We start from the raw sequence: 24408 nt of genomic DNA, 5'->3' as shown, positions 1-24408 counted from the left end.
TCCAAATGTACATCAAAGCATACTATCTTCCATATTAGCTTGTTTATGGTTATGTGATTTGGGATTTTTATGAGTATTCTCTTACAGCAATGACCAATATGGAAGTATGTTTTTCATGATAATGCATGTATAACCCAGCTCAAATTGCTTACCACCTCTGAGAGAGAGGAGGGATGGAAGAGAGGGAGACAAACTGGATCTTAGCATTTTGGAAAGCATATTGAAATTGTTATTAAACGTAATTGGGAAAATAAAAAGATCTGAATTTGAAAAAAAAGACTAGAACAGTTGAACTAGGTTTCTAATTGCAAACAATCAAGCACCATGGACCTTTTGTGTTAGTCATAAAGGCAGCATCCACGCTGGGGTTGGTGGGAAGGCAAATCTCTTATCTACAGAGTTGGTTGCTCAGGACCACTGGGAATATGGTTGCTCTTCTTTTTTCTTATATTATTCCATATTTCCTTGGTATCTTATCATCTGGGTCCCCTGGACTTTCTCACCCTTCAGTCATTCGTCCTACTTAGGATCTCCCTAGGAAATTTAAACTTAGAGTTAGTCCCAGAACTAGCTTTAAGAATTATTTTGGGATTCTAAACTGCCTCATGTTCTTCAGCAACAGCTCCAGGAGCCCAAGTGGTGATTGGTAAATGGTGAATCTGGTAAGCCTCTGTTTTTGTTTTCAGAGCTTCTAGTGACCATCTGTCTCTCTTTTTCAGTTTCCACAATACTCCCTGCTTTTCTACCTCTTACAACTCTATACAACTACGTCTTCTTCCTTTTCTGCATTCCACTTAGCATTCCTTCTCATCCTTTGAGGCGCCTGGCTTCAGCTTCTCCTTTTTCATGAAGTCTTATTGGACCATCATAACCCACAAAGCCCTCTCCTTCCTTTTAACTGATACCATTTACTCTCTGTGCCACAATGTGGCACTTTTACGCCTGATATAGTCAATAAGCTGTTTTGTGTGTCTATGCCTAAAGTCCTTGACTAAACAGTGAGCTCCTAGATGGCAGGGATCATGCTTTGCACTTACTATTCAAATTCTTCAATGTCTAGTATAGTCATAGGCTGACAATAGACACCTGGTAAGTAGTGTTCATTCATTCACTGATTCAACAAACAAGTTCATATTATTTACAAGACTCATTGGGAAATGTATAAATAAGAGCTCTGATCTCATGGAGGCCATTGCCTCCTGATATCAAGTATGTAGACCACATAAAAGCAACTGAAGGAATATATCCATGTAGAATGTCTTTTTCACAAATGCAATGCCAGGTGTGGTGGCTCATGCTTATAATCCCTGCTGCTGAGGAGGCTAAGACTAGTGGATTACTTGAATTTGGGAGTTCTGAGCTACAATAGGGCTAAAGCTGATCAGGTGTTCATACTAAGTCTGGCACTAATATGGTGGGCCCCTAGGAGAGGGGAACCACCAGGCTGTCTAAGAATGGGAAGAACAGACCCATGTTGGAAATCAAGAAGTGTGCAGATAAGCACTGGGATTAAGCCTAAAGTGATACTTGCATTTCTAGACTGAGTGAAATAGAGAGACTCAGAATTGAGAAAGAAAGGAAGGAAGGAAGAGAGAGAGAGAGAGAGAGAGAGAGAGAGACAGAGAGACAGAGAGACAGAGAGACAGAGAGACAGAGAGAGACAGAGAGAGAGAGAGAGAGAGAGAGAGAGAGAGAGAGAGAGAGAGAGAGAGAGAGAGAGAGAGAGAAGGAGAGAGAGGAAGAGGAAAGGAAGAAGACAAAGAAGAAAAAGAAAGATAGGGAAGAAAGAGGGAAAAAATTCCATTTTTACCTACATGAGACAATGAGATGTACTTGAAAGAGTATTGGACAGCTGGATAACCCAATGGATTGAGAGCCAGACCTAAAGGAGGTCCTGGGTTCATATTTGGCCTCAGAAACTTCCTACTTGTGCTACCCATGGCAAATCAATTAACCCTCGTTGCCTTAAAAAAAAAAAGAATACTATCAGAAGTCAGAAGATCTAGTTTTGGATCTTATATTAATAAGCTATGTGACCTTAGCCCAGTCGCTTTCCCTCTCTAGAGTCTGTTTCCTCATCTGTAAAGTGAGGAGGTAGATCTAATAATTCCAAGTTATAGAGAGCTTTTAGAGTTTACAGAGTATTTCCCTCACAATAATCATGTGAGGCGGGGAACAGGAATATTATTATCCTCATTTTATAGATGAGGAAATTGAAGTTCAAAGAACTAGCATCATTTTCTCCCTGCCCCATAGCTGGTAAATGGCTGAGTCTGCATTTAAACATCACTCTTCTGCCTCCAAGGCTTAAGCAGTGTACTCTTTCTAAAACATTGCTCCTTGACTAGATAATTTCTATCACATCTTCCAATTCTAACATTCTGGGATTCTAGGAAGTATCCCTCACAATGCCTAGTTTGGTGCAAGGAAATGATTTCCATTCATTGGCTGACAGCCCATGCCAACTATGATGCAACCTTGGTGATGTGAGTACAACAAATTCTGGCTGACAATAAACCTCAGATAACAGATACTTTCCAAACTATCTGCTTTGCAGTAAGCCTATTTAATAAATCTGATGACCTTAAAAGTAAGGTGGAGCTGTGCAATCTCCCTCTTAATATAGTTTGACATGTCTTCCCCCCACCCTACCCCCCTTCTTCTGAAAGTTCTGGAGACATCAGGAGCTTTCATTTTCTTTTCTTTTTTTCTTTCTTTCTTTACCCAGTGGGACAGGAGAAATGAAACCTAGAAAATCAGAGCTAGAAAGGCCCTCACAGCCCAGTTTATCCACCCACCACCACCACCACCACCACTAAACTGAGTCTCTCTTAAAAGTAAGATGGCCTGCCCAGGTCACAGATGAGCTATCAGCTCAGGTCTTTTTCATTTCTGCCAAATGTCAATTCCAGGGTGAGGAAGTATTTGTAAAATGAGAAAACTACCCTTAGCTCAAATCAGGCATGGGAGAAAGCAGAATGGGGAGTGGAAAGGGTATCTGTAAAGAGGAAGAACAGCATTCAATTCAATTCAATAAACATTTTTAAAATACCTATTGCCCCTAAAATACCATGCTAACCCTATGAAGTATTTTGGGGGGGTAGCAAGAGTAAGGTATAAGAAGCATTTGGAAAGGTGACTTTTGGGGGCAGAATATGAGGGGATTTCAACTCTATAAAGATATTTTATTTTTTTTATCAATTACATGTAATAACAAATTTCCACGTTTTCCAAAGTTATATGATCCAAATTGTCTCCCTCCCTCCTCCCTCTGGTAGCTGGTAAGCAATGCAAACCAGATTATACATGTATTAGCATGCAAAAAAAAAATTCCATATTGTTCATTTTTAAGAGAATATTCAGATAAAACCAAAACTCCAAATAAAAACCCCAATAGACTGAAATGTAAAATGGTATACTTTGATTTGCATTCTGACTCCCAATAGTTCTTTGTCTGGAGGTGGATAGCTTTGTCATAAGTAGCCTCTGAATTGTCTTAGATCATTGTACTGCTAAGAGTAGCTAAGGCGATCACATTTGATGCATTCCACAATATTGCTGTTATTGTGTATAATGTTCTCCTGGTTCTGCTTATTTCACTTTGTATCAGTTCATGAAAGTCTTTCCAGCTCTTTCTGAAATCATCCTATTCAACATTTCTTATAGCACAATAGTACTCCACCAATATATACCATAATTTTTTCAACCATTCTCTAATTGATGGACATCCCCATAACTTCCAATTTTTTGCCACCACCACAAAAAGACCTACTATAAATATTTTTATACAAGTAGATTCTCCCCACCCCCTTTAAAAAAAAATCTCTTTGGGATACAGAGCCAATAGTGACATTACTGGATCAAAGAGTATTTGTAGCCCTCTGGGCATAGTTCTGTCACTTAATTTCTGGAAACCCCAAGTTTGCCTTTGTCCCTTAGGAATTTGCCTTTAGGAGAAGTCCCAAACTGACTGTCTTAGACTGAACAAGGGATCACCATGAGTTCATTAAGTGTTCTGAATAGGAATAATAGAAATGCTCAAATCCTCAATCATCCTTTTTGTCTTAGAAGTTTCCCCCATTGTATCAGATTCATTCCCAAGAAAACCAACACCAGTGCAGGAACCATCCTTTTTGTATCCATTGTGGTAGACCATTTCCTGGTATTCCAGCCTCTGGTTACAGCCTCCTTCCCAGGCCTGCTTGCAGCCAGTCTGTGTAAGTTTGCTGTGCTTAATGCCTCCAAAGGCATATAAATCCCCAAGTTCTATTATTCTTTGGAGTATCATCTTTGGTGGTGCATTCTCTCAGAGATACTGTTCCCAGAGTGTCAGAATATTGAACACTGTCTCATCCTGATTAAAGATTTGGTTTTACTGACTTACTTTAGTGGTTCTGTGTTTTTTCCAAGTTGACAGTTCCAAACTGTCCTCCAGAATGTTTAGATCAGTTCACAACCTCATCAGCAATGCAATAGTGTCCCAATTTTGCCACATGCAGGTGATAGGATTTCAGACTAGGTAGAAGAAAGAATTGGGTTAGGCCAGTAGGGGACTTGGGGCTATCTGGTGGAGATGACAGGGTGTGAGAAAGATCAGATTTGGTCTAGCTTTACCATTGCTCATTTGCAGACATCAATGCTGTCGACCTTTCTGAGATGACTGATGATTCTCTGCCCCCATGAATTCTAGAGTCCTTGTTTCTGATCCAAACGACTTGTGGTAAAATGGAAAGAGAACTGGATTTTTGAGGCAGAAAACATGAGTTTAAATCCCACTTCTGCCATTTTACCACCCGTGTGGTCTTGGACAAGACATTTCTCATTTTGGGGTATCAGGTCACTCAGCATTTTCCCCCCTAGCACTCAAATCCTATGATCCTTTTTACTTTACTGCTCTTTTCCACTCTGGGCCCAAGTCATCATTTCCTGTACTCGGTCCAAGAAAAGCAGGACTCTTTCATATGAAAACTAATTCTTTAGGGCCTCTTTTCTCTTGTGGTTTGGAATGAAAGACAAACCACGAAACAATTCCTTCACCATCAGTTATCTAGCGATTGGCAAATAGTGAGCACTGGTCTGGGAAAAGGGAAGAATGTATGACTCCATTAACTCCATGCTATTCTGGTCCTGTTGGGAAATAACTGAATCCTCACATACATGCTTCTCAGGATGCCGATTATAAGCCACAAGTTTGTATTTCCTTCTTTGAAAAGGGGCTAATCAGGAGAGTAAGAGTCTTAGGAATATAGAAAGTCTAAAAACAAATGGTTTTATTGGGAGACAGGGTAAGCAAGAATGAACACACTCAGTAGTCAAAAGAGATTCCACTGAAGAAGGATTTAAGTGTTTCTATGTGCAAGGCATTGCTCTAGGCTTGGGGAATTGGGATTGGGAAGGGAGAGACAAAGACAAAAGAATACAAAAACAATCCTTGCTCTCCAGGGGTTTACCTTGTACTTAAGGATTCCTAATACAAAGCTAGAGGAGAAGGGAGAGAGCACACTGAGTTAAGCCTGGGCCTGGAAAAAAGATAAGGATTGGCATCTAGGTGGCACATTGGATAGAATACCAGGCCTGAAGTTGGGAGGACCTTAGATACTTCCTAGCTGTGTGACCCTGGGCAAGTCACTTACTCCCATTTGCCTAGCCCTTGCCCTTCTGTTTTAGGTTTGTTACTAAAGTAGAAAGTAAACATTAAGAAAATAAAGATAAGGATCCTGCAAGACTGAAATTCATTTGGAGTGAATTCTTCTGTAAATTCATGGACCTCAGAGACTGGAGTGATGCTCTCAATAATTCACTAGTGGCTAATCTGTTTTACTCTAAAGCCTTATATTGCACTATGCTACAGTGGATTTTTTTTTGTCCAGACCTGTGATTTTATTGATGTAGGGAGATTACCAATGAGGAAACTCCTATCAATGCAAATCAGAAAGCAACCCACAATTTAGAGTCTAAAAGAGCTTCTACCAAGAAGCTGAGATTTATTTTAGGTCACACAGCTAATAGATATTGGAGCTGGAACTTGAATCCTGAACTGAGATCCAGGTGGGTTCTAAATCTGCTGGGATGTCCTGTTTCTCATGCTGCAGTTGAGAAGAGCTTTGATGTAGTCTCACTGGAGGCTCAGATCAACTTCATAACATGTGTAGCCAAAATGGCCTATTGAAAGTTGGTATTTAATAGTTTGAGGGCTTTAAATGGATTAGTTGTTCATTGTGTCATATTGGGTCATGGGAACCAGCAGGGTAGAACTGCTTAGGAAGGATTACAAGCCTGGGAGTTGAGCCCAGCATCAAGAGGGTTGGCAGTTATCAACAGGTCCAATAGATAGGAACTTGAGTTCCAACAAACAGGGATGGAATGCATCAGACATTTACTAAGGTACAATACTGGAAAAAAATCAAATCCAGGGAATATAGCTAAAGCAGAAAGTGCCATGTAGGTACCAGAGGTCTAGATGGATAGCTCTAGAGTCTAGAGTCTAGAGTCTAAACGATATATATGGTAAGAGCTAAAACTTTGTTCATGAATCAACTCATTTACATTCTCTCTCTCTCTCTCTCTCTCTCTCTCTCTCTCTCCCAATCTCTCTCTCTCTCTCTCTCTTTCTCTCTCCACCCCCACCTAAAACCATGTCTAGCTCCCTTCCCTTACAATACGTTTTATTGACTCTTCCATGCCTTCAGCCAAACTCCTAGAAAAGCTATTCACATTCTTTGTCCTTTCTTCTCTTCCTGCTTCTTCTTTCCCAATCCTAAATCTTTGACCTTTGCTCAGGCCATATTCTCCTTGGCTTCTCTATAGCATTTGACACTGTTGATCACCCTATTCCTTGCATTTTGTAAAGCTTCTTTATAACATTGGTTTTATGCCTACCTGTCTGACCATTTCTTCTCAGTCTCCTTTTCTTGATCATTATCCATTTTCCACTTTTGAATGATGGGTGCCCCTTAGAGTTCTATACTGGGCCCTTTTCTTTTCTCTTTCTACACATTTATTCTTCATGTTGTGGGAGAACTGATTAGGAAACCTGGACCAGAAGGGACACCTCCTTCAGGAAAGACAAGGCTCCAATAATTAGCTTAAAATAGAAAAAAGTTATTAAGTTTAATGCAAGTTGAATAATTAAGTTGAGTGGCCAGGGAAGCAGGAGCAAGTGGAATACTGCATCCCAGAGGAAATGGGATTGGAAATACTTATATTCTCTTGACTACAGGACCTATGTGACTAGAGATGGGATGATGGTGGGGTGATAGGGTGATGTTTTTGGACTCTGGGACCCGAGATGGATCATGTGCTTATGTTCTATGCCTCAAAGTCAAAAGGGGGTGAATTTGTCCAGTTTAGGGGATGGTTAGATATGGGAGCTCAAACAGATGCTTATCAGAAGCAAGCTGGGAGGTGCCTATCTGTGTTCATCAGGAATGAGGGGAAAGGCCAGAGGAGATATTCCTTTCAGTTCTAAGCCACCTTTCTTCAGCATTGCAGGAAATACAAGGGAAAATGAAGTCTTTATGTACTCTGTGACCTGGGACAAAACCTTGGGGTTTGGGGATGTCATGGGGAAGCCCATACCCCCATATCATTGTTACCCTCAGTGGTTCACATGGGTTAATTATCATCTCTATATGGGTACATACTGTCCTAATATCCAGGCTTTCACCCCCAGCTACCTATGATAGATACATTTCCAAATGGATTTACCAAAGGCAACTCAAATTCCACACATCCAAAACAGAATCATTATTTTCTTCCCTTCAAACTTCCCTATTTCTATTGAAGGTACTACTATCTTTCTAGTCCCTCATTCTCACAACCTTGTTATATCGCGGACTCTTTATTCTTCCCCGTTTCCAATTATTTGCCAAGTCTTGTCATTCTACCTCCAAAGCATTTCTTATGTTTATCTTCTTCCTTTTAGTCATACAGCCATTACATTAATTTAGTCCCTGATCATCTCCCATGTACCCAGACAATCACAAGAGCCTCCTAGTTGGACCCATGATTTCCAAACTCTCCTCTTCAACAATCTATCTTCCAATTCAAATGCTTTTATAAATCACAAATCATACTGTTGTGGGGGAGCTTGATATTATCTGGTTCTGGAGGGTGCTCTCTCAAAGAATGATCAAACTCTAATGAATATCTTTAAAAATAGAGACATTTGGGGGCAGCTGGGTAGCTCAGTGGATTGAGAGCCAGGCCTAGAGACCGGAGGTCCTAGGTTCAAATCTAGCTTCAGACACTTCCTAGCTGTGTGACCCTGGGCAAGTCACTTGACCCCCATTGCCTAGCCCTTACCACTCTTCTGCCTTGGAGCCAATACACAGTATTGACTCCAAGACGGAAGGTAAGGGTTTAAAAAAAAATAGAGACATTTATGAGTTGAATGACTGCCTCTCTGAAAGGAAGGGGTCCAGGATTTTTATACCTTAAATAAACAAAGATTGCAGAATGACTGGAAATGGGGCAGGGAGAGGGTTATACAAGGAGATGTAGGTGACATTTCCATGTGAGGTGGCTTGGGATCTAGGATAGAAGCACAGGTATCCTTGATCATAAAAGAGAGTGCATTGCATATCTCAGGGAATGAATTTGATGCCTGAGATGCAAAATGGAAGGCACATATCTGTGCTTGTCAGAAAGCTAGAGGAAATGCTAAGGAAATGAATCTCCTAGAGACCCCTTTGATTATACAGATTTTGTTCCTTTAGTTGCATTTAGCCTGGCTTTCTTTAGCCAGTACAGCAGGGTGCAAGAATGGGGAATTCCTCACATATTCTGACCTCAGATTCCTCTAGACACTTGGGGTGTTCAGGGAGCCCCATATCATGTCAACTTGGAAAACACAGAACCACTAAAGTAATCAGCAAGACCAAATCTTTAATCAGGACAAGAGACAGTGCTCTGGCCACCATCACAGAGTCTGTGCATACATAATACACGCAGAGCCAAAGTTTTAGCACTCTGGTCACAGTGTCTTTGGGAAAACCATCAAAGATGAACATAGGGGTCTTATATACCTTTTGGGAAATTAAGGACAGAAAACATACTCAGAAAAGTTGCAAGCAAGCTGGGGAAGGGAAAGAGGCTATAGCCAGAGGCTTGTCTTCCTGGGAATGATAAAAAAGGTGATTGAGGACTTGAACATTTCTATCATTCCTATTCAGAATACTTAATGGATGCTTGGTGATTCATTTTTCAGTTTAAGACAAAGTCAGTTTAGGACTTTCCCTACCTGAAGACAAGTTCCCAAGGGACAGGGACAAACTTGGGGTTCCCCAAAATCCAGTTGACAACCCCCATACCAGGACCATATCCTACCCTCCCCCAACACCCTCTGAACTGTTCAGTGGATCCCTATTGCCTCCAAGACAAATCTCTTCAGTTTGGCATTAAAGCCCTTTGCAATCTATCTTTTCTAGACTTAATTTCAAATTATTCATAGGTTCTTGGAGGTAGAGCTGACAGGATTCATCTAGTTCAGCCCACTTATTTTATATAGGAGGAATTGAAGCCCAGAAAGGTTAAGTGACAGCAAACAACATAACTGGAATTCTAACTCGGGTTCCCTTCCTGAGAACCTTGTTTTATGAAACCTCAAATTTAACTTTGTCCCAAGGGAACTTGCTTTTTCAAGAAACTCCCAAACTGATCCTTTGTCCCTGACTGAATAATAGGCCATCAAGCACCTTGGAGAGGAGTGGTAGAGTCAGGATACAACCTCTTTCCCAAGCCCCCTGAGTAACCAGTCTGTTGTTTCTTATTGGCTATATTTAGTAAGGTATAAATAGAACCCCAAGTTCTTCACTTTGACAGAAATTCAGAAATTCCCATTCAGTTTTTCTTTCATGAGATGTTGTTCCCACAGTCTCAGACCTTGACTGTGTGGTGATATGTATGTGTGTGACTCCATATGGTTGCCATAAGAACATTGTCTCTCTCGTTCTGATTAAAGACATATTCTTTGGTAACTGTTTTGGTGGCCCTGTGTCTTTTCCAGAGTGGTATTCCAAATCCAGCATTCTTTCCATGGTACCATGCCCCTTAACACACTTTACAATCTTGTTACTGTCTTACTTGTTCAACAAACACAATATTCTATCTTTTTCTTCCATGACTTTGCCCATTGTCCCCATATCTGGTATATACTCCTTTAACTCACTTCTCAACTCTGCTGTTCCTGTGCTATATGATAAAGTACTAGGTGTTTGTCATCTCTAGTGTGTTCAAAGAAATCATCAGATAAAGGAAGATGTAAAAAAAACAAAAACCAAAAACCATTATTGAGCCATTAGTGAATGGACTTAGCCACTCCTAGATGCCCTGAGGAATGTTACTTAGTAAGCCAAGATTGGGGCACCATATTGACTAGCTCTCATTTCTATTGTAAATATAAACAACTTGTACCTTTCAATGATTTACCCACATTTTCTAGGATAAGATTGCTGCTGGTGAACTTGTTTTGGACCAAGAGAAATGTGATAAGTTTTGGGAGGTTTTTATACATTTGCTTATTTGAGATGCATGGTGACTCAGTTTTCTGACCATCCCTGAGTTTCAACTCTAGGACTTCAACAGAAGATAATTCAGGTCAATTCTGTGACACATTCTTCAATTACTTTCTGCATGAAATGAGCCAATGACCTTGGGTAAGAAGGAAAACTATTTTACTTCCTTGAATTATGGCTCTTGGGCGGAACAAGCTGCCATAGTTGGTAAGTGACATAATAATCATGTGGTTGGCAAGACACTTCGAATTCATCTAGTCTTGGCCTTTGCCTTCAACCAGAACAGAATCTAAGCTGCTACAAGTCATGTGCCATTACAATGGGATACTTTGGTTATGTTGGAACTGTCTTATAGCAAATATTGGCTTAGAGCAACTAGGTCATTGGCTAGGGATGAGAAAGAAGCCTTTTATTGTACAGGATTTTCATTATAATGGGGATACACATATGTGTATGTTACTTTCAGAAGAGTTTATTTCACAGTCCTTCTCTGAGTCCCAAATCTTTTTTTTTTTTAAACCCTTACCTTCTGTCTTAGAATCAATACTGGGTATTGGTTCTGTAATAGGTGGGTTAAAAGAAGGGTTCAAAACTAACTATATTTATAAAATAACAGGCTTATTTAGCTAAAGGGAGAAGAGGGAAAAGGGAATTAGGGAATAACTAACTCTTAACTGAAACAGAGATTAAAACCCTTATAACTTACATAATTATTCCAAACTAAATTCTTAAAGTAGTAATTAAGGTTAGAGTTTTGGTAGGATCAGGGACAAAGAGCCAAAGAATCTCACAACCAAGAGTCCTCTTCAATTCAAGCAGTAGTCCCAATAACAGCTCTGTTGAAGTCCACTTGACATCAGCAGCACTGGCAGCAATAGCAGGCAGGAACAGGATGAATATCAAGAAAGCCAAAGAAGAGGGAATCACTGGCTTTCTGGGTCCACTCCAGAAATACCAGACAAACCCTCTGGGTTCTCCTGACTGCTAGAGAAAAGCAGCAGCCTCTCCCTCTTTCCAGAGTCCACCAACTGTTCTCAGAAACTGCCTGAGAGTTCTGTGTGGAATGTTGGTTTGCAGGATCTCTTGCTGTCAACTTACCCTGTTAAAATCCCTTACTATAGTTCTAAGGCAGAAGAGTGGTAAGGGCTAGGCAATGGAGGTTAAGTGACTTGCCCAGGGTCACACAGCTAGGAAATGTCTAAGACCAGATTTGAACCTAGGACCTCCCATCTCTGGGTCTGACTCTCAATCCACTGAGCCACCCAGCTGCCTCTTCTGAGTCCCAAATTTTATGTCTTGTGTCTCAGTTCTCTGACAGAAAAGTTCTTATTGCATCTATTCTGAATCTAAGAGTTTCCAGTTTTTCAGTCACATAAGCTTATTTCTTATGTGCCCTCTCCTCAAAGAACCTAACCAATATAGTCTATTTCTAGGGAAGATATGATAACTAAGAGGTGTGGGCATAGTCATTGGACCAAATAGATGATTTGAGCTAAGACCATCAACACACATTTTAGGAGGGAAGAGAGGAGTAAGATCTTGAGCTTCAGAAGTGCAATGACTGTAAGATCTTTGTATTTTTACCAGTGTCTGCCCCCGTGGTCTGAACACAATGGGAACTTAAAAATGTTTGGTGAATTTTAAGGAATTGGAGTTTTTAGTCAGACTAATCCTTTGGGATAAAGTATGGTCATATTATCATTCAAGACTGTGAAAATGATCCCCAGAAGAAGTCTTAGTTTTGCATTTCCAACATGGCGTCATTGATGAATAGGTTAAAATCAACCAAAAATCTATGGCAGATAAACTTATCAAAATACTTTTAGTCAGTGATCCACTGGGTATTGACATAAAATTAGGTCCAAAACATTTTTACCAAAAGTTTTTCTGGTGTTATAGTAGAATACTAGACTGAATTAAAGCAGCACAAGAATTCATAGTTTCTCCAATTGCTCCTTTTCACAAGATGATGTACTAATTGTACATTCTGTTCCAGACTAGTACATGACTTTTCCATGAAATCCACAATAGTGTGGAAAATACTGGCTAAATAGTCTACACTGGTAAAAATAAAATGGATGACAAATACATTGCTTGCACTCTGACATACTTGTTGAATTAGTCTACCAATGCATATTTATCCTGGTCAGGTCTTACAGAGCTAGAGTAAGTTGGGCTAATCATTGAATATCAGGAAGAAATTAAAGACATTGAAGTTTGGGAAATTTTACAGAATTTCCCATTATCGATTATTCATTGCCAAAAAAGCTTATCTCTTTCAATAAAATTATTCTACCAATGAAATCATAGAATACCCCAATTTGGGGAAGAATTAGAATTATAATGGAATGGAAAGATGCATGGTTAATGAAAATAGTCTGCAGTTTTAACTTTTACTGGGAACTGGCTAAAAACATTTTCAAGGTCATATGTAAGAGAAAAAGAACTGAATCAGTCATGTAGCAAGGATGGACAATAGTAAGTGGAGAGACAATCCAAGAGGTATATATATGCCTGAGATAGAAAAATGCCAGCAAGCGTACATCTTCCAGTGTCATGAGTACATCCTCTATGGAAGATTTATATAAGAATATTCTCTAAAATTGCATAGGCTACAAAGGCATGGGTGTGGAAGGAGATGCCCATGGGTGGAGGAAGAACCCTCCCCCCAAAATATCAAGAGTTTCCAGGAAGCCTTGTCTTCTCTAACCAGAGACTTTTTAACCCAAGGCAAAGTGGTGTTGCTTTAAATAAGAGTAGATAAGTCCTGGACTTCAGAGCCCTGAGATATCCTTCACCTCTAAAGCACTGTATAAACATTAACTAACAGCACACAAAACAACCCACAATAAGATAACAAATGTCAGTTGGAGGAAACCAAAACACACTTTCCCCTCCCCTTCACTTCTCTCCCCACCCTGACTAGTTGTAAACGAATATTACACAACCCATCAGATAAGCATCTCTCTGAAAGAGGACACAATATGATAGAAAGCTTCATGGGGTGGAAGGGAGGGACATGTACCTACTTGTCCTGCTCATTCCTGAAGAGCTGACCTCCCTTGAGCCTGGCACCTCTTTTAGGGAATCTGGGTTTGATCAGGAACATCTCTTATCTCCACTCTAATCTGAGCCCCTGAGTTTATTCTTCTTACCTCTTACCCAAAGGGATAGGAAGGCTAGGGAGCAGCTACGTGGCTCAGTGGTTTGAGAGCCAGGCCCAGAGATGAGAGGTCCTGGGTTCAAATCTTACCTCAGATAATTCCTAGTTGTGTGACCCTGAGCAAGTCACTTAACACCCATTGCCTAGTCCTTACTGCTCTTCTGCCTTAGAACCAATACACAGTACTGATTCTAAGACTGAAGGTAAGGCTTAAAAAAAAGGATAGAAAGGCTAGGATGTTTTTTCCAATCATCATTCTAAATGCATTTTAAAAGGGATCTTTTAATAGAAGACATTATAAAATTTAGATATGATCATGGCTGTAGAGAAGTAGTTCCTTGAGGGTAAAGGACAAAGTTCTTATTTGTTTCCTTTACTGTTGGATCTTGCATGTTGTAATGGACACTTGAAAGTTATTAAAAGAAAAAAAATTTAAACCCTTATCTTCCATCTTAGAATCAATACTATTTGATTTGAACCTGGGATCTCAGGTCTCTAGGCCTGGCTCTCAATCCAGTAAGCCACCTTGCTGCTTTGAAATTATTATTTTTTTATGGACTGGACCTAACACAACGTTAACTCATAAAGGCTTAAAGGACAAAAGAAAATCAGAGCAAGCATCGAACAATTAAGATACTGAAGGTTAAGGTTTTCTCTTTCTTCTCCTTTTACCATACCTACTTCAGTCTCCCACCGTGGGTGTCCCATATATGCTGTGCACAGAGAAGTATGTACCTCCAATAACAGGAAGACTGAAAAATGGATTAACATTGTGGTTGAGCAACTGGATAAATGTGTTTTGTGGGGCAGTACTCCCTAAGTAGTTGCTCCTCTGGGGTACCATGATAGTAATCAGTGTTTCTTTTTAATTCTTGAATAATTAATTACAGTTTCATAGTGCTTTCAAAACACATTCATATCCATTATCTCATTTGCTTTTCATAGCAATCCTTTGAAGTCAGTAAAATTGGTCATGTGAACCCCGTTTTATAGATAAGGAAACAGATGCCTAGAGAAGTTTGTTCCATCATTCATTTATCAATTTATTCAACAAATATTTATTGAACGGCTACCATTTTTAAGGTCTTATAGGGAACACCAGGGAGAGTAGGACAGAATCTTTTTGTTTGGCATATCTGTTATGGAGAATGCAATAGGAAGTAAATAAGAGAAGAATAAAGGCATTAATAAGTAGCAGTAAGGTAACATGACTTGCAGTAAGGCGAAGCTGACATAAATTTGTGGCGAAGCCAGAGACAGAACTTAGATCTTTCAATTTCTACTTAAGTGCACTTTCCATTACCTCTCCACCACTACTACATCAAATCAAGATTTGTACTACATTTCCCTTGGTTTGCCTAACATCATCGGTCTGACTGGCAAAGAATTTGCCTATTTCTTTTGTGGGCAGCGGTTCTTAAACCCCCAAGTGGTCTATAGATCAATTTCAGGGGATCTTTGAAATTGGATGGGGAAAAATAATTTCAGCACAACAGGCTTATTTTGTATATATTTTATTTTTTATATTTAAAAACATTATTTTGCGAAGCCCACAGATTTTACCAAACTATAAAATGGGTCTATGGCACCAAAAAAAAGTTGTTATTAGGTGTCTAGAGGTAGACTCTTGATTATTAGAGCCTTGCTTAATTGAGAGGTTTTAATCTATTTCTCCTCCTGGGTCCTTACGTGTTACTAGCACAATCTCTTTGGTGTTTTCAGAGCAGAGCCTGCTAGGCAGGCACATAATTTTTAAGGGATGTTCTACAATTTTCATTATGCTCATAAAATCCCAGGATCTCAGAGTGAAGAGGTACCTCAGAGGCCATTTATACAAACTGAATATGAATCTGGATTCCATCTACAACATTTTCAGCAAGTGGTTATTCAATCTTCTCTTGAAGACCTCTAATAAAGGGGAAGTGCCTATTCCCACTTTTAGACAAGCCCAATGAGGAAGTTTTTCCTTATATTGAACAGAAATCTGCCTCTGTACAGCTGCTAACCTGTAACTCCTAGATATGTTCTCTGAGGTCAAGAAGAACAAATAGAGTCTCTCTTCCACATGATAGCCCCTGAAATACTGAAAGACAGCTTTCACATCTGCTGGGGCTAAATATTCACATTTATTTCAAATGAGTTTCTAGCCCTTCATGATCTTGGCCACTCTCCTCTGGAAATTCTCTAGTCGATTATTATTCTCCTTAAAATGTGATGCTCAGAAATAAACCTATGGTCTAAAAGACCATCCTTAAGAGGTGGACCATCATGCCTCTCAACGTATACAAATATACATTAGTATTTTTAACCTTCATATCACACTGTTGACTCATATTGAATTGTCAGTCCACTAAAACCCTGAGATTCTTTTGCACATGAGTGCATTGCCTAGTAATAACTTCCTCATCTTGTGTTTAATGAAGTTGAAGCTCTCTACACAAACATAAGACTTTAGACTTATCAATATGATATTTTATCTTGGACCACTGCTCTAGTCTATATTATTCATGCTTGTGTAGCAACTACTTTGGAGATTCTGCTGGATAAGTGACTCTACTAGATTTGTCTTTGAAGGTCATGGTGTCCTGGCTGGTTCTATTGGTCTGTTGTTGGGCTGGATTTAGCAGGACTTGTGTTGGTGCCTTATCAGGTTTGGATGCATCTGGATTGGCCTGGATGGGGCAGGTTGATTAGACAACAGGCCTGGATACTTGGAGGCTGGGTTTAACAGGTCACTCAGCCACTGGACTCCTGCTGGCCTGGGCCATGCCAGTTGGTCTACCATTAGGCAGCTGCTGCCAGACAGTATTGGGTGGGTCTGTCTATTGTGTGCAGCTGTTGATGTATGGTACACAATAAGTCTGCCAAAAGAGCCTATCTGAGGGATGTTTTTTGATAGGCAGCTGTGATCTTTTACCATCTTCAGTAACAGTTAATCTGGGTGGTACTAAACTCTCTTTTGGTTGAGAATTATAGTTTTTTTAATAGTTGGATTGCTACTGTGCTCTTTCAACTAGGGCAATGACGTTGTCCTAGGAGTGACAGAAGGCTCTCTTCTTTGACTCCTTCCAGCTCTGAGATTTATCATTTCCAGACGTGGTTTAACCTCTCCTACTAAAAAGAATTCCCTGCATCAAAGCCACTTACCTCCAAAAGGTATTCTACCTTGGTTTATGGTGATGCTCAATCCCAATTCAGTTAGTTACACTTCCCAGATACCTTTTGGGGGTCTTATGTAGGTGAGTAGCTTGGAATAAAAGTAGGAATGTCATCTTTACCATCATCAAGGCTTTGCATTATCTTTATAGGCTTCTTCATTTACAATTGAGCTATCTAAACCTCAAGTCTTTCCTAAGATGTAGAATGTTTATTTTGCATTTGAAAACCTTACTCTTTCTGTTTCAGAGTCTCTATTCCTTATTCATGTTCCTTACAATCTTAAGCTTTTGCTGAAGTCTCATCAAGGTACTCTATTTATCTCCCCCATATATTAATATTTTGATGACAGAATTTTATGGAAATTGGCTGCAAAGGAATTTCTTTCTAAAACACTGTCACATGCATATTTCATATAAAAATTAAGTAAAACCTCATAAATTGAAGTAAATGGAAGATCACTAACAAATGTTTGCTTAAACAGGTCAGTAGCTCAATAACAGGAATATAGTTAGGGCCAGTGCAATAGAAAAGCCTATCACTATCTTTTACTCTAATACTTTTCATTTCTCCAACCTTGTTTTTCTCTTTTGTCTTCTTAGTTCAAAAGCTGGATATCCGTGATATTCACTTGAGTAGAAGCACAGAAGTAAAAACATGGGTAGCATTAATGGAACTTAAGTAGAACTTAAAAATAGACTGATCCATGTAGGCCTATCAAAAGTACATGAAAAATCTATTGTGATCCTCCTACTACTTGCTGAGTTCTTTCAGCCCCATGATTTAATGTTTTAATACACTTATCTGAATATATACATTATGAAGCCTATGAGATGAGTCCTTCTCTGTTAGTGTCCCCAGAGCAGGATTGTCCCAGTCAGAGAATACAGTTGTGGTTTACATCATACACATCTTGGGACATATGGGAAGTCCCTAAACCCCTAAGTTGTCTCTGTAGGACTCACTTTATACTGATGATTTTGACCTAAAGAAGCCTTATCTAAATCTTGCCCTCTGTGTACCCCTACTGCCTCAGTGCTCTCACAGAGAGGAAGAAACCTTCTTACCACTAGTCAGCGTAACACTGCTTCTGTTAGAGGAACACATGTTGATTCAGAATTTTTCATAGTCTCCACTGACTGCATTGAATCAATAGCAATTGGGGATAATGCCACATAGAGCCAACAGCTGCCATTTATAACTCTAAGTACATAGATCCAGACTTATTTTCCTCTGATGGTCTCACAAATGCCATCGCCCCAAAATGATTTTAGAATTACTTATTGATGTCCTAGAAATAGGCTCTAGTCTTAACCAGGTCAGGAGAAGACAGAGACAGTAAGATGGGCGGTATCTGCTTCAATCCTATTCCAGCAGTGAGGTCAGGGAAAGCACGTTTACAAGATTGTCAGATCTAGCCTGGCTGGGTCCTTTCAGAACAAACTGGCAAGGCAGGTACCCAAATAATGCAAAGAAACTCTGCCCAAAGGGAAATTGATATTCTCCAACTTCAGCTTTCAGGGAACAGGTTTGGAAGTCTAGAAAGAGCCAGGAAACTCGTGTTGGCCATCAAGATTGGGGGAATAAAAGAGAAAGCCTCTTCTCTCACTTGCCAAAAGGCCTTGCTCCCAAAACCCTCATCTTGGGAGGTGGAAGATGATGAAAAGAGATCTGAGAGTTATAAGGGGAAGCTTGAGAGACAAGCTGGCAGTATTTCATCATAATCAATGAGCTTGAAAGCTCCTGAAGGACAAGAATGGCATTTTCTCTTTTCTTTAGAATCCTTCCTGAGAATAGCAACTACTAGGCTCTGGCCCAGAGCACACCTGCCCAGGGAATGGAATTAAATAATTAATGACTAACAGAAGAAAGCAAAATCTTCAAGATCACGCCTGTCTTCAGAAAAATACTGACCAGAAAATAGTAGATAGAGGAAATGCTGGTATCTATTTCTGGTTGTAGGGCTGCTAATAGAAGAACTATAGAATTGCGTTCTATTCTTTGTAATTTTGATTACAACACTTCATATAACTGGACTGACTCTCCAGATATAGACTATGGGAACAATGTCTTTCTTTGGGTCTCACTTCCCCATCCCCATCCCCTACAAAGGAACCAGTATGCAGTTGTATAAAAACTGAGTGTTCAATAATTGTTGTTGTCTTGCGGGGTGGAGGGAGTGAGGTGGGAATCTGCCAAACTCCAAATTAAGGATACCTGGGATTTTGTTTTCATCATTATTTTTTGAACACCCTCACGCACTTTGGCTCTCTGACTTCCAACTATTTGTGGTAAACATGAGGCTTTTGCTACTTATATTTTTTCTCACTGCTGTCCTTCAGAGCTGAAGACCCCAAATCAGAAATCAGGGGAGCAACCATTCCAAACAACACATTTACATATTCTCACACACATTTCTACTTTGTCTTTTGAATCGTGGGTATTAATTGCCAAATAACTGTATTAGCAATGAAGTAAAGGGGAAAATACACTGGACCAACAGTCAGGAGACCTAGATTGGAGTTCCAGGTCTGTTACGTTTTTATTTGGGGGGGGGGTACCAGACCTGAGATCTCACCAGTGTAGTCAATTGTTGGTGAGGAAAATCCTTCTAACAATGAAGATTAGCTCCTGTTCTATGACTCAAAGGTAAGGATTGATCCCATTTCTGTCTGCCTCACTCTCCCTTGTCACTAATTTATTATGTGGTTTTGGTCAAGTTATGCTTCTTCTCTGGGTTGCATTATCTTCCTCCTTTATCAAATGAGGAGATGGGATTAGATGATTTTGAGGTTCTTTCCAGCACTAAGATCTGGTGGTAACTCATGCTAGTGCAACATTTTCCTAGGTAGTTATGAGAATGTCATCAAGGTTCTGCTAGACATGAAGGGGTGAGGTCTGGGCATCTATCTGTACACAGTTTAGATAGAATACTGCCTTCATCACCTTTCATGTCCCATTCAGTTCAACAGGTATTTATTAAATACCTACAATATTCCAGACTGGACCTGTGCTATTTGCGGAGGGTTCAAAAACAAAGATCAAAATAGTTCTTGCCCTTTAGGGGCTTGTGTTCTCCTAAAAGAGCTTACATTATATATGTGCTCCCCTTTGAGAATCATGAAGACTATCACATAGTTCTGTTTTCTTGTATGTTTCTTTTTTAATAAAAGCATTATGAACTTAAGCATTAATAAAAATATTTCCATATACAAAGAGGCACAAAAAGAGAACGTGTGAAATTGTGAATTTCTGTAACATTCAGCTAATATTTTAAAGAATATGTTTGGGGGCAGCTAGGTGGGTTGAGAGCAGACCTAGAGACAGGAGGTCCTGGGTTCAATTTTATCTCAGATATTTCCTAGCTGTGTGATACTGAACAAGTAAGTCACTTAACCTTGTTGCTTAACCCATGCCTTGCTTCTGCTTTGGAATGGAAGGTAAGGGTTAAAAAAATGAATATGTTAAATTTAACAAGATAGTAAAGGAATTGCTTGTTTGTATCCCATTCTGAACTTCTTTATGTTTTCTTCTGTGTATTAAATTTTTTTTCATTAGTGTTACCTAGATATGAGATTTTTTGCATTTATGTTACTACCCACTAACTTACTCTATAATAGAGCAAATGACTGTAGTACAAATAAATAAAGTTAAGCAAAGCACATCAATATTGCCTGGGTCTGAAAAGGTCTATTTCTTTTTTCTTATTCTTAAAAAACATCAACAACAATTCTTGTCTCTGTCTTAGACTTGGTTCTAAGTATTGATTCTAGGGCAGAAAAATGGTAAAGGCTAAATGACTTGCCCAAGGTCACGCAACTAGGAAGTATCTGGGGTCACATTTGAACCCAGGACCTCTTGTCTCTAAGCCTGGCACTCTATCCATTGAGCTACCTAGCTGTCCATATATTTGTATATATATATGTATATATATATATATACATATATATGTCTATCAATCTGTACCATCACCTATCTCCCAAGAGGTCCGAGATATGCTTCATTGTTTCAGTCTTTTAAAGTCATAATTGCTAACTGCTTTGATCATAGTTCTGAAGTTTTTCAAATTGTCCTTTTTCATATTGTGATAATTATGACCATTGTTCTCATTTTATAAACTCTTCTGCAAGTTTCTCCACATCTTTCCTATTTTTCATTTCTAATGGGACAATAATATTGTTACATACGAATACTAGAGTTTGTTCAATAATTCCCCAATTGATATGTACATACTTTGTTTCTAGTTTTTTGCTACTATAAAAAACGTGTCTATAAATATTTTTGTGCACATGGGTTCGTTCCCTCTGAGACTTTGTCTTTGATCTCCTAGGTATATACACCCAAAAATGATATCAATCAGTCAACAAACATTAACTAAGCATTTACTGTGCCAGGCATGGCACTAAGCCCTGAAATACCAAGAAAAACAGAGAAATAGTTCTTGGCCATAAGGAATTTTTATTCTATGGGATAGAACATATATATGTACATAAAAGATACATATACAGACGATACAAGATAACCTTAGAGAAGAAGGCACTAGTTCAAGTTGGGAGGATCAAGAAAGGCTTGCCCTGCAGGAAAAAGCCAAGGAAACTAATAGAAATGAAGAGGAGGGTAGAGCTGATTCCAGGGGAAAGCCAAGGAGCCAGGGAGTCAGGCATAGAGCTGTATCGTGGGTCAGGACTGTAGGTGTTGAGAGTGCTTGGAGGTTAGGGTGAGGGTGAAGATAGGCAGGGACATTATATCGGTAGACTGGGAAGATAGAAAAGGACTAAGTTTTGAGGAACTTAGATGCCAAAAACAGAATCACATTTTATTCTAGAGATCATAGTGGGCCACTGGAGTGTACTGAATAGGAGGAGAGTGGCATAGTCAGACTTGTACTTTAAGGAAATTACTTTTGCAGCTGTTAGGAGGATGAATTGGAGTGAGGAGAGATTTGAGGCTGGGAGAAAAAAAATAGGAGGCTATTTTAATAGTCCAAGTGAGAAATGATGAAGGCTTAGACTAGATTAGTGGCTGTCTGTGTGCAGAGAAGAGGACTTAGGAGAGAGATGTAGAAATAGAAACAATAAGATCTGGCAGGTCACTGGATATATGGAGTAAGAATAAGAAATAGAGAGACGTACTGGGTGACTAGAAGGGTGGTGGCGCCATTAACAGGAATGGGAAAGTTCAGAGTAGGGGTGGGGCTTTGGGGAAAAGACAATGAGTTTGGTTTTGAACATGTGATGCCTGTGAGATATCCAGTTTGAAATGTCCAGTTTTGTGAAGTAAGACTAGAGCTTGGGGCAGAGAGTAGATCTGGATAAATAGATCTGGGAATCTGTGTGGAAATGATAGGTGAACCCATGAGAGTTGATGAGGTCACACAAAGGAGGTTTATAGAGAAAAGAGGCCCCAAAACAGAACCTTGGTGTACACTCTTAAGGTTCGGTCCTGAGCTCTATTCTCCCTCTCTACTACTTCACTTGGTTATCTCATCAGTTCACGTGGATTTCATTACCATTTCTATGATGAAGATTCTCCAATCTACCTTTCCTGCCCCAGTTTCTCTGTAAATCTCCTAAACATATCTCCAATTGCTTTACAGACTTCTCCAACTGGATGTCCAGTAGACATCTTAAACTCAGTATGTCCAAAACAGGACTTATTATCCCCCCTCCCACTTCTACCTTCCCCCACCTTCCTTATCACTATAGAAGGCAACATCATCTTCCTAATCCCTAAGAGTCATTCTGGATTTGTCACTATCTCTCACCCCCTATATCCAAGCTGTTTCCAAAGCCTGCCGATTTCACCTATGGAACATATTTTGAACATGACCCCTTCTCTCTTCTGACACTGCCACTACTTTAGGGCAGGCCCTTTTCACCTCACACTTGATTATATCACCTGCTGGTGGGCCTGACTGCCTGAAGCCTCTACCCACTCCAAACCATTCTTCATTCAGCCACTAAAATGATTTTCTTAAAATACAGGTCTGATCATGTTACATCCCACTTAATAAACTGGCTTCCTTTTGCCTCTAGGAGCAAATACAAAATGATTTTTGGCATTCAAAGCCCTTCATCACCTAGTCCCTTCTATCTTTCCAGGCTTCTCACACCTAACTCCCCAATATGCACTCTTCTATCCAGTGACACTAGTCTCCTAGCTTTTCCAGAAGTAAGACACTCTATTTCTGGAATTTTCTCTGGAACATTCTCCCTCCTCCCCTGTAACTACTGACCTCCCAATAAAAATTTCACTTCTGGAAGCCTTCCCTAATCCCTTTTAAAACCAGTGACTTTTTTTCTGTTAATTCTTTCCCATTTATCCTATATATAGCTTGCTTTGTATATATTTGTTTGCATGTTGCTTCTCTCATTAGACTGTAAGTTCCTTAAGGGGAGAAACTGTATTTTACCTCTTTTTATATCCCCAGACCTTAGCCCAATGCCTGGGACATAGTAGGGTCTTAATAAATGTTTATTTGTTGATTGGCTAATATGAATCAAGAGTCAACAAATTAGACTGAGAAGGAAGGACAAGTTGGGTGAATGATAAAACCAAGAGACAGAAGTGCCACAAAAACTCAGAGAGGAGATAGTATTAAGATGGAGAAAGTGGTTAACACTATTATGCTGCAAAGAAGGCAAGAAGGCTAAATATATAGTATCCATGTGGTTTAGTGACTTTTGGGGTATATTTCCAAATTACTTTACAAATGGTGTAAGTCAAAGCTCTACCAACAATGTGTCTGTTTTCTCACAGGCACTGCCAACAACTGCCATTTTCCTTTTTTTTTTTGGTCATCTTTGCTAAGCTCATAGGTGGAAAATCAGAGTTGCATTGATTTCCATCTCTTTGTGATTTTGTGCATTTTTCATATGTTTGTGGATACATTTTTTTATTTGAGATTAACTATTTATCTCCACTTTATCAAATGCCACGGAACCCAGAACTCAGCAATAGCCTGAGTAAAAGATTTCCTGAGAGGAAAAGGGTGTTCAGAGATGAGGCATATGGAAACTTTTCAGATTATTTCAATTAACTTCCATATTAGAGTTGTCCTACTACACCATAGACCTAAGAAAATAAAATCAGGAAGTAAAGTGGATCACAGACACGAAGAGCCACCGACTGCCCAGATGATAAATGAGCTCATCTATAGAGATAATGATCATATTTTCCAAACCCCAGGAGAAGGAACATCATCTAGCAATGGATTTTTCACTGTCCTTACCTCATTATCACAATCACCTTTGAAAGCGAGGCTGTCCCAGAAAACCTGGGAATATTATTGCAGTATCTATATATAATAATGATAATTCCCATTTATAAAGTCTTTTACACATGTGAAATGTTTTATTTACAATGGCTCTGTGAAGTAGGTAGTACAAGTATAATTATCCCCATTTTACAGATGAAGAAATCGAGCACAGAAGTGAGGTGAAGTATCTGTGGGATAGTCGCCTGCTCCTCCGATACTCAGAGAATCCTGGAATTTTAGAGTTGAAGGGGACCTTAATGATATTGTAAGTGCAGCTCTCTCGTGTTACATAGGATGAATCTAAAGTCTGAACTTCT

At 39.5% G+C, this 24408-nt stretch overlaps 1 protein-coding gene across 1 annotated transcript in view; it reads left to right on the top strand.

Moving 5' to 3' along the window:
- The first annotated feature begins 492 nt into the window (after window positions 1-492).
- PDCD4 (programmed cell death 4) overlaps window positions 493-24408 on the top strand; it is a 57337-nt gene continuing 33421 nt past the window's right edge. The window contains exon 1 of the mRNA XM_056820198.1: window positions 493-662. The gene's annotated coding sequence lies outside the window, so the exon portion shown is untranslated. The remainder of the gene's footprint in view (window positions 663-24408) is intronic.

The sequence above is a fragment of the Monodelphis domestica genome, chromosome 1 (assembly GCF_027887165.1).
Source record: "Monodelphis domestica isolate mMonDom1 chromosome 1, mMonDom1.pri, whole genome shotgun sequence".
Taxonomy (NCBI): domain Eukaryota; kingdom Metazoa; phylum Chordata; class Mammalia; order Didelphimorphia; family Didelphidae; genus Monodelphis; species Monodelphis domestica.
The sequence above is the reverse complement of the archived record's forward strand: the minus strand, read 5'-3'. Positions and strand labels throughout refer to the sequence as shown.